Below are 14,801 nucleotides of genomic sequence, written 5' to 3'. Positions count from 1 at the left end.
AGTATTCTGTTGGAATTTGGGAGATCTGTTACATATAATATCAGGTCACCTACAAATAATTTGTTTTTTTCCTATTTATATATTTTGGTTCCCTTCTCTTAATGTTCTAAGATTCATGACATGAAAGGTAGTTACAGAAAAGAAATTTGTTTTCTGAAATTTAATACTTTTTAAGATGTAGAATTCAGATTTTTTCTTTAATCTTTCTTAGTAAATTAAACATTCACTAATGAGTTGGAAGATAGTTTGCAACATCTTGATATGTATTTTAATTTTAAAAAAATCCAGTAGAATCACATCAGATAAGCCATATCCACTTACTTGCCTTCATGTTATTTATTTCTAAACATGTTTCTTATCTATAAATTTCTGGCAGAGTAGGATGTAGAGGTAATCACAAGTCTTCCTTGAATGAGAGTAACTCATTTTGGAAAGCAATTGTTTTCTCACCCAAGAAATACTGGTGGACACAAAACAAAGCATAAAAATACCTCATGTATTCTCAGTTCTTTGATGTGTGACTAACGGAAACAACTTTGCACATTGATGCTTAATAACTTGATAGACTGTTTTACTCATGCCCACTAAAGCCACTGGCTATGCTTTTATGTGTGTTTTATAAATGCTCTAGAAATCCACATCTTGTGAGCTCATCTATAATTTTATGGAAAGCACTGTTATTAATTTAGATTTGGAATACTAAGTAAAAATTTTATTTAACTTTTATGACAGACAAAAGAAATAAAGTTCGAACAGAGTGATGTAGAATGTTTGAACAAAGTACAGCATGATGGCCAAGGCTTGCTCTTTTTTGTGGTTAATTACATGTATCTCTAGTATTGTTGTGGCTTCCTGAAACGCAGAGGCCAGGTGCAGAAATAAAGAAAGGAGGCAGAGAGCTGTGGCTATCACTCACTTTGCTATTGCAGCCAGTAAAAGGCACAAACATGAACAAAAGACTTCCAATTTTTACACTGGACTCCCTTAGAGTTATTCTTGACACTCTGGGTGAAAATTCCATTGTATCACAGGAATAAATATTCAACAGGAGGAAAGCTCAAAATTCACAAGATAACTAGCTAGGCAGCAGAGATGATTGACTCTCTTCCCAAAGGGAGCAGTTTTGGGGAGTTTCTTTTCAATGTCCAGTAATAATAGAAATTGCTTTCAGCAAAGTGAAATTAAAAACTACTGAACAGCATGGTTTTGAATGTGATCCTAAGACATTTTTAAGGGCATAATACTATACTTAAAATGTCACTAAAACTTACAGCCTCATCTTTAGAAAGCAGTTTGCTTTTTGAGGAAGAAAAATTGCCATATGCAAAGAGACCTTTTCTGCAAAACCTACGTTCTCAGCTTCTCTGCCCAAGAACTGCTATCTATGCATTATATATTTCTTTTGCCACATAAACACTTATTTTAGACATAGGAAATCATTTCCTTTCAAAGGATAGAGTGAAGAATACTGCTCTTTCAAAAGGAAAAATGGAGAAAGTAGAAGCCTAGTTTTCTTTTCTATTGAAATCCTGTGCCTAACTTTTAGCATTCTGCAGCCGCCATTCTCCCCATCCAGGATGTCCATCATACAGAACAGGTAGGATGTTTTCTGTTTTCAATATTCCATTGATATTTTTCCCCCTGTGATTGTTCTAAACCCTTTTTGTGTCTCTTTTTGTGGTTCTTCATGGGTATATTTTGGAAAAGTGAGTCTCCTGAGCTTTGAGATGAGGTGCACTGAGTTATCTCATGTTATTGGGTACAGAGGCGAACAATGTCATCAACACCCATCCCAAGATACTTCTCCCAAAAGCTTCCATTCAGAGACTTTACCCATGGTACAAAACCAAACATGGGTTTTTAAATTAAAAAAATTAAATCAATTAATTTGTATTGTATATGTGATGGGGATGTATGTGTTGTGGTATACATGTGGAGGTCACAGGACAGGTTTGTGGAGTTGGTTGGCTTCTTCAGATTCAGGTTTTGCATAGTTGGAGACCCCAAGTCTTTTGATTATGAGCAATCCTGCCAGCAAGGATTACAGCTTACAGTGATATCTTTGTCTAACCGGACTGCAGGTACATCTGTATTGTAGACATGCCTTCACATCATGCTAGGGGCAATCACAGAAAAGCCTCCACTTCATTGAAATCCATATGCTTCCCACACTACTTAAGTTCTTACAATTTTACACCCAAGCACCCACTTTTCCAGACCAATGGAGTTTTATTTCTCCCAATAAAATGTTAAATCAACACATTACTATAACTGCTTTGGCTGTGCCCGCTGGGTGTCATTTGCAGGCAGGATTGTTCCTACACAGTTTGTGAAATATCACATCTTGCAACAATACCTATCCTCCTCCTGGGATGCAGGCTCTTGGGGCTTTCACTTACATCATGTTTACAAACACCATGCTAAGCCCTTTGTCTAACTGCAGTTCACCCAGGCATTTTTCATCAATTTTCACTCTTACTGAAGTTTTGTTTGGGGTATGGAGTAGTTTAGACCTAGGATCATCTTTTTTCTACCCTAATGATCAATTAAAATTTACCCTATTAATGGACCCCCTTCCTGTAACTTGGATTCTCATGATAAAATGGTTGGATTCTATATTCTGCTTTAGAGATCTCTGGCCTTCAGAAGGAAATAACTCTGCTCTACAGCATGTATCCCAGAGATCTCAGCAATGGCAATGTTCTCCAGGTGGCAAAATCATTTGCCAGCAATTCTTTTATCTATCTAGCATACTTTACATAATAAAAGAAAATGTTCTCCTCTGTAATTCTTCTTAAATGGAAGTGTGCTTCAAAAGTGAGGCAGGCAAGCATAATAGCTCAGTAATCTGAGCTCTTCATTGGCTTAGGCTTCACATAAACATCCCTCTTCCAAGCTAGGTACATTATTGGAAAAGTGTGTTTATTCAAAGCCCAAGCAACTCTAAGTCCCATCGGCATGGAGTGTGTGTTTCCCCTGTTCTAAACAATGCGAAGAGTTTCTCCTCTAGTGACCTTCAAGTAAACACCTCTTTCATGATCAGTTTCCACTCAAAAGTCCCAGAACATATTTGTCAATGGGAAACATGGGTCTTATTCTGCTTAAAAGAGTTTAGGGGGCATGCATAGATGGACCAACTGTGCTAGGTCTAAACTTTTAGAGTATACCCCTATTTACCATCCTGTGTTTATACATGATTAACATACATATTATTATTAACCCAGATCCATCACAGAAATGATGTCAAGAAGAGCAAAATCTTACGTAATCTGGGGTTGTCAATCAAAACAAAGAGATACCTATACTTATTGCCTGTCTCTCAGTAACCAATTCCTCTTCCCCTAGATTCCATATAATGGAAGCATCAAGTAACAACCTATGTGCTTGGGCACTCTAGCCTAAGTAACCCACGGCTCCTTTCCGATGTATCCTGTACTGTCTACTTAAATAAAACGCATGATTATTATTCCCCTAAATCACACATCATCGTTTTAGTTGAATCTCTTCAATAACGTCCAGCATTCAAAAACAGTAAAGGACACACACCCTTAGGTAAAACATATAGGTGACATGGAAAAGGGACCATATTTTATTTTCATTAACAAAACTAAGTAAACAAACTATCCACAATTTTGACATTCTCACATGTTTAAATAAATATGATCAGCTGTCTGGGTGCCTGACCTTTTATTTTTATGTTCTTATTATTTTAATTATATAGACTTTATTATAGAAATTCTTGCAAATAAATACAAACAGCAAATGACAGACTAATCAGACCCAAGGTCTATATAACTCAGTGAACTTCTACACAATTTACAATGGAAGCTGTAAGGTTTCACATTAAGTTTTATACTTTAAGTACTAAATATATTTATGTATTTATCTGCCACCAAAAAAATCCATGATAAAATAAGAACATGATAAACAGCTTTATATTTTTCATAGTTTGTGTTCACTTAGTCCTTCCTCTTCCCCAAATATTTACTCTTTCTTGTTCTCATTCCTTGATGATATACTGTGTCCCCTTATACATTTCCTTCCTTACACAGAGACATATATTATTGTCTAGGTTCCTCATAAGAGTGAGAGCATAAGATTTGTTTCTTCCTAGGTTATGTGGCCCCACTTAACATTATAAATTCTAATTCTATTCCCTTAAAAGTTCTTAGCTTCAATTTTCTTTAGAACTAAGTAGTAGTCTTCTTATTTAGAACTAAGTAGTATTTTATTTATTTATATACCAAATTTTCATTCTCCATTTACCTATTGACAGACAATTAGGCTGATTCCAGTTCTTTACTGCTAGTAAATGAATCAGCAATGAACTTGGACTGTAAATATGGTAGAGTATGTAGTTCTTTGGATATATGGCTAAGAGCAAAACAGCTGTGTCAGATTTTTAATAAATCTCCAAATTGATATCCACAATGACTGTATTAATTTGCACCCTACCAATCAAATAAGGGCTCTTCTCTCCCCAGTGCCCTCCAAAACTCATTGTAAGATTTTTTTTTGATGATTGGGGTGAGGTCATATTCAAATTCATTTTAATTTTAATTTTCCTGATAGCTAGGGATATTAACCAGCTTTTAAAAATAGTTTTGGTTATTTTTGTCTTTTATTTTTAAAAACATTTTCTTTTGTTCACTTGCCCATTTGGTGATTGGCAGTTTTATTCCCTTTGGGTATAACTTGTACAGATGTTTGTCAATTTTGGATGTCAGCCCCTGGTCTGCATGCAACTGAGAAAGATTTATCTTGCTTTGCAGGCTGTCCGTATGCTCTGTGCAGTTTCCTTTGCTGTACAGAAAGCTTTGATTTGCTTGCTATCCCATCTGGTGATACAGACTTGGTTCTTGTGATGTTGTTGTTCTCTTAGAAGTTCTTGACTATCCCAGTATCTTAGAGTGTAGACTCTGTGTTCTCTTCCAAAAGTTTCAGTGCTTTGGGTTCTATGTAAAGTTCTTTGATGCATTTTTATCTGATTCTGTAAACGGTGAAAGATAAAAATCTAATTCCATCTTCTGCAGGTTGAAATCCATTTTCTCGGGGTTGCTTGTTGACTAGGCTTTCTTTTTCCCCCATAGTATGTTTTTACTTTCTTTGTCAGAACTTAACTGAGCATAGTTTTGCCATTTTATCCCAGGGTCTTATTTTCTATTCCATTGATATTTCTATCTATATTTGTCAGTACCAGACTGTCTTTGTCATTATAGCTCTGTAGTATAATTTGAGGTTAAAAGTTGTAAAACTTCTCACTTTGTTCTTACTCTTTAAGATAATTTGGGCTCTTCAGGGTCCTTTCTGGTTTCCTAGGAGCCTTTAAATATCCCATATAGGTGACCAAAATATAACTAAAAAAAAAAAAAAAACAGCCCACACTTTTTTATGGCCCATTGAAGATGTGGTTTATTTAAGCTGTCACACACATATTTTTTCTTCTAAATGTGTAAAATATATTAGTTATGAAAATAGTTAATAAAAAGCTGAATATCAAACAAGCAAAAATGTTCCATTGTAAAATAATGCTAGATAAAGGGCAATGAGAACATCCTGAATTCAGAGTTTACCTCAAGGCATCAGTATTTTGAGCAAATTACAGGTCTGGTGAGCAACAGATCTATAAGTTTCATTCAGAGCTCTTTAAATCCAAGCACGGTTTTTCGCACTTCAGCATTATAATACAAACTAAGATCCGATAGAATACCACTTGTGACAAGGATTTTCAAAGAAAAAAAAATCGTTTCTAACATTTCATCTGTAAATGGTGCCAATGATTATAATTTTGATGCCGTCACTATCACCCACACACAGCTCCATAATGTACCCTGATCACAAGTTGCTAGGAGAAAATGTTGATTCTCTCTAGTTTGGAGAAGAGGTCAGGACTGCAGGATGGTTTGAAAGCTATTTCAACTCCCTGAGCTTCTATTTTCTCATCTGTACAAACGTTTGCAGTAGTCAGAAAGAAATCAAATGAGAAAGCAGTGAAAAGTTCCTGGCATCCTATTTGCACAGCCTCAGCACTGAGGACATGCCAGGTACCTCTCTGAATTAAAAGAAAACAATCCTTTAAGACAGTTTTACAGATTATTAGTACTAATTGGGTTTTTAATCAGGTACTAATACCTTTTGAAGAAGTCTATGGGTTTGAAGTGACTTTCCAAAGGGGAGACAAAGAAAGGAAGGGCTAGCAGATTTGAGAATCCTATCAGTGATGAGGATAGATAACCTTAGCCTAGATTTTGGAGAATTCATCCCAGACCATACACAGTGCCAAGCTTGGCAGAAATACACCCTCAATAACAGCAGTTCTGTTCTGCTTTATAAAAGGTCCTAAGTTGAAGTGTGCTCTTCCAAGGCCTCGGCAATGATGCTTAGGCATTAAAAAATAGAGAATAATAGGGGCCATACTTTATAAAATGGGCAATTTATAAAAATTCATTTAACTACATTTCTCATCATGAAGTTCATATCTCATCTCTACATGCAATTTTGAAGATAACTGTTTTGGCAAATATCTTCATTTGCTGAAAAGTAAGAGCAATAATTCATTTTTATCATTATATGGCAGTATGAGTTAATTTTCATTTAATCAGGATGAATTCAGCTAAACTGTATCTTTTAGCTAAGCTGGAAAGAGAAAGCACACAAGGAATTAATGTACAGCAGAATTTGTTGTGAGGAAAAGATTGTGTGTGTTGATTGACAGCCAAATTGCTGATCATTAAGTCTGCCTATTGTGGCTCTATAGCATGTAGGAAAACTTCCTCTCTCCTTCTATCATTCATTTCTCTCCCTCCCACTATCCCTCCCTTCCAGTCTCCCCCCTCCGTCTTTACCTTCCTCCTGTTGTCCCCTGCCCCCGTCTTACTTTCTCAGTACATTCTCCAGAATTTTTTGTCCTAAAAGCGAAGCTAAAAGGACTGCAACTATTCCTCTGAGGTCATGGATTGCCAGATATTCTTTCTACAAAGGTTATGGTTATAGGTAGCAACACATATCTGTAATGCTTGTACTTGTATTGTAGGGTGTGGGAGGCCAGAAGTTCAAGGACATTCTCAGTTACATAGCTTATTTCCAGGACTGTCTGGAACACAAGAGTTCATGCATGTCTCAAAACAAAATAACAGAATGAAGTAGATCAAGAAAATAAGACAACTAGTGTTGGGGAGATGGCTCTGTGGTTAAAGTACTTGTCACACAAGGATGAGGATTGGAGGTCAGATCTCTAAAACCCATGCTAGCTAGGTCTGATAACCACGCTGCAATTTTTTTTTTTTTTTTTTTTTTTTTTGGTTTTTCGAGACAGGGTTTCTCTGTGGTTTTGGAGCCTGTCCTGGAACTAGCTCTTGTAGACCAGGCTGGTCTCGAACTCACAGAGATCCGCCTACCTCTGCCTCCCAAGTGCTGGGATTAAAGGCGTGCGCCACCACCGCCCGGCACCACGCTGCAATTTTAACTTTGGCAATAGCATAATATCAACCTCTCTCTTACCATTTACTTTCTCTTTTGAGTGTGAGGGGGCTAAGGAATTGCCTCATGACATAGCATGTGGAGGGCAGAAGACAGTTTGTGGGACTAAGTTCTTCCCTTTCACAATGTCGGTTCTGGGAACCCAACTTAGTTTGTTCAACTTGGTGGCAAGTGCCTTTACCAAGCAACCCTATAGGCCAAATAGCAATGCTTTCTAAAAAATAAATATACAAAATATTTTAATTTGTCATAACAGAAAATGCATCAAACCAGCATTTGTTTAACAACCAACCTACTGAGAACATAATACATATTTAAGACTTTAAAAATCTAGGTTTTCCTTTTCATTGTAGAAAAGAGAATTAAGAGTGAAACTCAAGTCACACTGGTATAGCATCCTAAAAGAAGAAAAATGCTTTGATTTTCTCAACTTATTGACTTGTAAAGATAAAGGAATATCTAATGAGCTAGAGGATAAGCCCAAGACCAGACGTGGTTTTCCCCCATTCTTCTTTTATTACCATCTTTCCAATTAGCTGCTGTCAGATCCTTGTAGAAACATATTCTTTGTCCTTCATCCTGTCACCATTCCATTGCTATTCCTGGTAGTGGTGGTGTCATTGAAATGTGAAAAGACAGACAGTACAGAGATAGTCTTTGTTTTATATTTTATATGATACTCTGCTAAAATGTGTTGATAAGGGATACTATATTTACCTAAGGATGATCTTAAATAGCATTGCGGGGGAATTAAAAGGAGGACGTTGAAATAAAATGATTGAACACAAATATATGTCATGCATCAGTGACGAAGTACTACCTTAAATGATGCTACTTTTTGTGGTTCTGTCTTGTGGAATTCATAAACCCCAGTTTCTTGAAAATATGACATTAAAACCAATGCTTCAGATAAATGCCATTCAGTGCTTAATTGCCATTGGCAGTCCTTAGGGATACCAGAGACATATTGACACAGAGAATCAATTAGTAGGAATATTATGACGAAAATCCTTTATCATTGTTTCAACAGAAAAAAAAAAAAAACAGAATTTGTTTTCTTCCAGTGAGTGGCTTGAACATTTGCAAAGATTTCTCTCTTATTTATGTGCTGTGTGCCTTCTAAAGAACTCATTCATAGAGGAGCTACAGAAAACAAAAATACCACAGAGAAGAGTTTAAAACTACCTAGCAGAGAGAGTGTTGACTGGGTAAAACAGATAACTTTTTTTTCTCCATCCACATAGTTACATTTTTTGATTTTGCAACTATATTAGAAAATAGTGGAGTCTTTCTCTCTGTCTTTTTGAAATAATTCTGAGTAGGGCCATCCAAACTATTCTGATCAGTGAGATATCAGTAAATATTAATCAAAAGAATAACAGTAAGTATATAGGCAATGAGGTTTAGTTTCTTTAGCTACTGATGCTTGGGTTGGCCATTTGAAGGCACATGAAGAGAGGTAAGGAAGTACAGGCAAGAGACTAGATTTGTAACCAGTCCATGAAGGCCAACCTGACCATTTGACCTTGAACAACTAGGGCAGTGCTCAGTAAACAGAAGAGAGCTGTTTGAGAGTTGCATTGTATGCACACGTGCGTGCACGCACACATACACTCTACTTAAATATATATTAAAATTAAATAACAGAAGTAAATGGAAAGTCAAAAATAAAATGACCCTTTCAAAGGCATGGCCAGATTATATTTGAGTGGTTTCAGAAGCAAGTCAACTGAAATTTACAGCTGTTTGCATGATGGCATCAAAAAAATACATGCAAAAATGATTGATGTTGACCTATTCCTTCCTCTTTCAAAAACCACTCAATTCAAACTTAAATGAAAGATCTTAAACTATGTAATTTCTGAACAAAATGAGGAGGGAGTATCTGAAATTCACTTAAACAACAAGAACATGGCATCTGAAAAGAAAATTATAAAGAAATAGTTGATGAGTGGATTCTGAATCAAAATTTATATTCAATTTTTTACTATTGTATACAGAACAAGGGCACTATTAAAAATGCAGTATCATAACCTATATACATACATACAAACACACACAAACATATATGAGTACACCACAAATACATATCCAAAGACAATCATATACAAATTTACCAGTCAGTCTTATATTATCTCTTCACCTGTCTATAATCTATCATCTATCTATCTATCTATCTATCTATCTATCTATCTATCTATCTATCATCTATCTATCTATCTATCTATCTATCTATCTATCTATCTATCTATCATGTCTCTATAATCTAATCTATGCAGTTTAAACCTCTGTTATGCACCCAGAGCCTCTTGAGTCAACAAGAAACAGAGATACTGCACATATCTCTACTTATTTTTTTACTATTCTTACAAAATGGAACTAAGTTTAAGTGGCTGTTAATAGATGTATTGATAACAATTATGTGACAAACTTATGCAGTAGATTTTTATTTTACCCAAGTTACATAATGGTCAACATTTAATGCTCATAGCACAGCACTATGTTTATACATGTGGTAGTTTCAGAACAGAACCCCTTGAGGCTGAGTCACAGTCATATGTTGGATAACCTAAAGCTTTAGGTTATAGCTTCTTTAGCACAGTGCTTTGACTCCATCTCTTATTGTTTTTTGTTTTTTGTTGTTGTTTTCAGTTTGTTGTTGTTTATTTTTTGTGTTGAGTCAGAGTTTCTCTGTGTAACAGCATTGACTGTCCTGGAACTCAGCTTTGTAGATGAGCACCCCAAGAACTCACAGAGATCTACCTTCCTGTGTCTCCTATATGCTGGGATCAAAGTTGTGTGCCACCATGCCTAGTTCCATCTTTTTTTTCTTTTCTGCATGGTTTATCATTACTTAACAAAAAAAGTTTATTTCTAGTTTGTGTCAATTATGACTAAAGCCATACTATAAAATTTGAAATAAAAAATGAACATTTTAGAATAATGGATGGAACTGAATATCATTATATTGAAAATACAAAAACCCAAACTCAGAAAGCATAAATACTGTGTGTTTTTTTCTCAGGTGTGAATCTTCATTTTAAAAATGATCTTTAAAATCCTAAAATTATAGCCTTTATAATACTTCATTTTTATGATCTAATTCAAAATTCCAAAAGCTTACCCAAATTCCATGCTACTTTTTTAATGCCTCGTAGGCCAAAACACTGGAAGTTAAATACAGAAGGCAAAAAATGCCATTGATTGCACACAATACCCCAAGACCTTGAATCATGGGAGGTAAAGGGAAAGTTGAGAAAGAGAAGAAAGAAAGCAAGTAAAGATTGTTGGGTGCCCCACATCTGCACAGAAGGAAATTGAGCAGACTATTTAATGGGTACAATTGGTCTTGGTGATATCATTTTTTATTACTGGTGCATTCTTACACAGATAATCACATCTGTGTTCTATATATTAATTGACCCTGAGTGACTTTTGTTAAGTGGGTGTGTCAGCTCCAAACTTACGCCAAATTGTCTCAGAGTCACCCATAGGGAGTAAACATACACTACAATAAAAGGTCTATAGTTTACAAAATAAGAGAAACATACATTCTACTTGCCCGTGTACTCTTTATACATCTCATTCCCTACAGGAAAGGGGAACTTTAAGAAGTAATATGGTTCATTCATGATACACTTCTTCTGGGAACTCTTTCCTGGACTACACACACCTTGGTCCAGTGCTCTGAAGCAGACCAAAGAAACATGTACAAATGAGGGTGGCTAATGCTTATTTAGATTCAGATTACCTGCATGTCCTACTGGTCTTCTCTTGTCACTTAAGGTTCATGTGCAAGATGAAAGGGAGAACCTATTTCCTAATGGGAAAGTACTAGCAAAATGACATGTCTAATAACATTGAGCTGTGAGGACAATGTATCTGAGAAGCTAACCCAATTTTAGAAGAGTTGACTCTGTACACATATAGCTTCTACTCCAGTAGTGAATGCTTATTGTAAGGAGGGGGAAAATGAACAAACTGCAATCAAATCCATCAAACTGCTGCATATTAGTGATAAGCTTATGGGGAGAGTGATAGGAAGGGGAGTCGTTTGGTAGTCTGCTGGTCTCTTTCAATCACACATGTATTTATTCCACTTTTCCACAATGTGATATGTGTGCACCTCACAGAATTCAAAATCATACCGGTCATAAGAGTAGCTACTATGTCCAATTATATTATCAACTTCATCTTGTATACATAAAGGCACATCATAGTGGGGAAGGACTGTAATCATGTATGTTCAGGATTTGCAACAAACATAATAGAAGTTGACAATTAATAAAAAGTATCAGTTCTGAATAAGTAAGACTTTGGGAATTTTATTATATTCTCTGGCATGATTCAGCAGTAGTCATGCTCTTCACACCCATCTTTGGACTACTAGGTATCTATTATTAAAACCATATTACTCTTTTAGTTCCTAAAAACTGTTCTAAGCAGTGCAGGAAACAACCCACTCCTTCCCAAGGAGTAGGATTTATGCTGCTTCTTGCTTTTAATGGATCTACAAGACAGACTCAAGTGGAGCCTGCTGAGAACAGCCTGATGAGCGATCATTGGTGATTTGGCACTCAGCAGTTGCCTGCTGACAATGGCAGCTTGTCACTGCTCAGCTCTAACTCACTAAACTTTCATGGTCCCAAAGGAGAAACAATGAATGCAATTAATAAAGGGAACACAGGAACCAAATAAAAAGAACACATAGTTGGGCAGTTGGGCAAAAGAAAAAGAAATTATTTGTGTGTATAAACAAAGAAAAATTGAAACACAAAATTTAAGGTGATGTAACAGAAGGCTTTCCATCCATACATCATAGACATATGTTGGCAGAGACTGTTCGATCTTAGCTGTCCAGACCTGAAATAATCACACAAAACTATATTATTTGCAATACTGTTTGGCCAATAGCTTAAGAGTATTTCTAGCTAGCTTTTATATGTTGTAAGGAGGCTACCTGTTTGTTTCCTGGCTGCCTGGCAACTCAGACCCCCAAAATAATTACACAGAAACTATATTATTTAAAATACTGCTTGACCCATTAGCTCTAGCTTCTTATTGGCTAACACTTATATCTTAATTTAACCCATTTCTAGTAATCTGTGTATTGCCACGTGGCTGTGACTTATCAGGTAAAGTTTCCAGCGTCTTTCTCCAACAGGGCTATATGGCTTCTTTTTGACTCTGCCTTCCTCTTCCCAGCATTCATTTTAGTTATTCCCTGACTAGCTAAGTTCTGCCTTGTTATAGGTCCAAAGAAGTTTTCTTTATTCACTAATGATAATCACAGCATGCAGAGGGGAATCCCACATCACATCCCCTTTTTTTTTTAATAAAAGGAAGGTTTTAACTTTAACATAGTAATATTACATATAACAAAACAGTTATACTTTATCTCTTATCATAACTAAGGAAAACATTAACTATAACTGTAAATTCTTCAATATTATTAAAGACTCCTGAAAGATGTAATATTACCTAAGTAAACAGGAAATGAGTTGTAAGCAACTTCCAAAACTCTAGAATTGACAGAGACATCTCACTACCAGGACAGTCCCCCAAAGTTCTTCTGTACCATTTGGGCATCCATCTTCAGCCTACCTATAGAACCATAGTATCCAGCAGACTTTTACATGAAACAGGAAACTTCAAAGACAGTTCCAGCCATATTGGCAGTTTGCCAGTCACTTTCTTCTGTGTACTGCAGAATGTCTAGCAGACTCTTTCATGAAGCAAGAACTCCGAAGGATCATTTCACCTTTAAGCAAGTTCAGCAGTCATTTCTCTTTGGGTCCTGCATGTCAAGCTCATCAAGCAGTCCAGGCAACAGTAGTTCCTTGCCCAAATGGCTAACCAACTCCATAAGTTGCCCTTTTTGGTACTTGTTCTTGAAGTAGCTTGGTACTTCCAGGAGCAGATATGTCTCACTGTCATGAAAAGTTTTAAGTTCTGCCCTATCAACAAGTCAAGGCAGTATCTTTATTCACTAATGGTAATCACACAGAGGGGACTCCCACATCAGTATCTTGATTTCAAAATATGGATATAAGGATATGTTTCTTTAGAAAAGAGATTCTTCTTTTGTTTCCACAGAGGATGAGAATCTGTGGAATCCTTCCAGAATAATGTGGTTTGATGGAACAAGAATGGCTGAAAGGTATCCTTGAACACCCTGAAAAATTACTTCAACCAATAAAAAGCAGGAAACAGTTTGGAGAAGAACACCCAAATTCCCAAATATTGTTTATAAATGTTTGTTTACATTTAAAGGGGGGTATGCTATAGAGATTTACATTGGTTATGGATCTTGCTTTACTGATACAAATTTAAGGTAAATTTTGTTATATGTACATGCATTTCAGCTCTTGATTAAGATATTGTGATTGTGCAGCTCATTTAAAAATGTAATATAAAATTAAGACATATAGATAAATAGTCATCTATAATAGTCAATCTTTTAGTCATGTTAGATTTTCTAGATGTATAAAGATGTATTTCAGACTGCAGAATATGGCATTTAAATGTTTTAAGTACTTAGGTAGGTGGGGAGGACTGGACTGAATGCTGGGAAAAAGAAGGGCAGAATCAGGAGATACCATGTATCCACCACTAGAGATAGACGTGCTGAATCTTTGCTGGTAGGCCACGACCCTGTGGTGATATACTAATTACTAGAAATGGGTTAAACTAAGATGTAAGAGTTATTCAATAAGAAGTTAGAGCTAATGGGTCAAGCAGTGATTCAATTAACGCAGTTTCTGTGTGGTTATTTCAGTTCTGGGTGGCCAGGACAAACAAGCAGCTCCCTCCTCCAACAGGACACCTTTAAGATATATATGTTGGTTTAGCTTAACCACCCATACAATGAAATGTCTCTTTATGCTTATCTCCTTCACAGTCAAAAATTCAAAGAAAACACAATAATATACATAATCCAGACTTTCTGTGTATACTTCATCTTTATGTTTCTTATCTTTTTTTACTTGTTTTAATCTGTGGCTATCTGTACTCTGTCTGTTTAAAGACTTTACATTTTTTTTAAAAAAATACTTTTATTTTAAATAACTCTCTATACTCTTTTTAATTTTCTCTCCCTAGCCTACATATATTTATCCAACACTGTGACCCAATTAGAGGTCTTTTTTAAAAAAAAAATCTGGATCTGTCTTTATTGCATATCTGTAATTATTTTTGACCAGAAGTGTTTCTTAAAATGCTAAGTGCTTCTTAAGAATCTGAACTACAGCATTGCTAGTGTATATATGGCACTGCCTGCTTCCCCCACCCAGTCCATCATGGTGAAATTGTTCGCTGCCTCT

The sequence above is a fragment of the Chionomys nivalis genome, chromosome 1, assembly GCF_950005125.1.
Source record: "Chionomys nivalis chromosome 1, mChiNiv1.1, whole genome shotgun sequence".
NCBI classification, from domain to species: domain Eukaryota; kingdom Metazoa; phylum Chordata; class Mammalia; order Rodentia; family Cricetidae; genus Chionomys; species Chionomys nivalis.
This window is presented reverse-complemented; position numbering follows the sequence as displayed.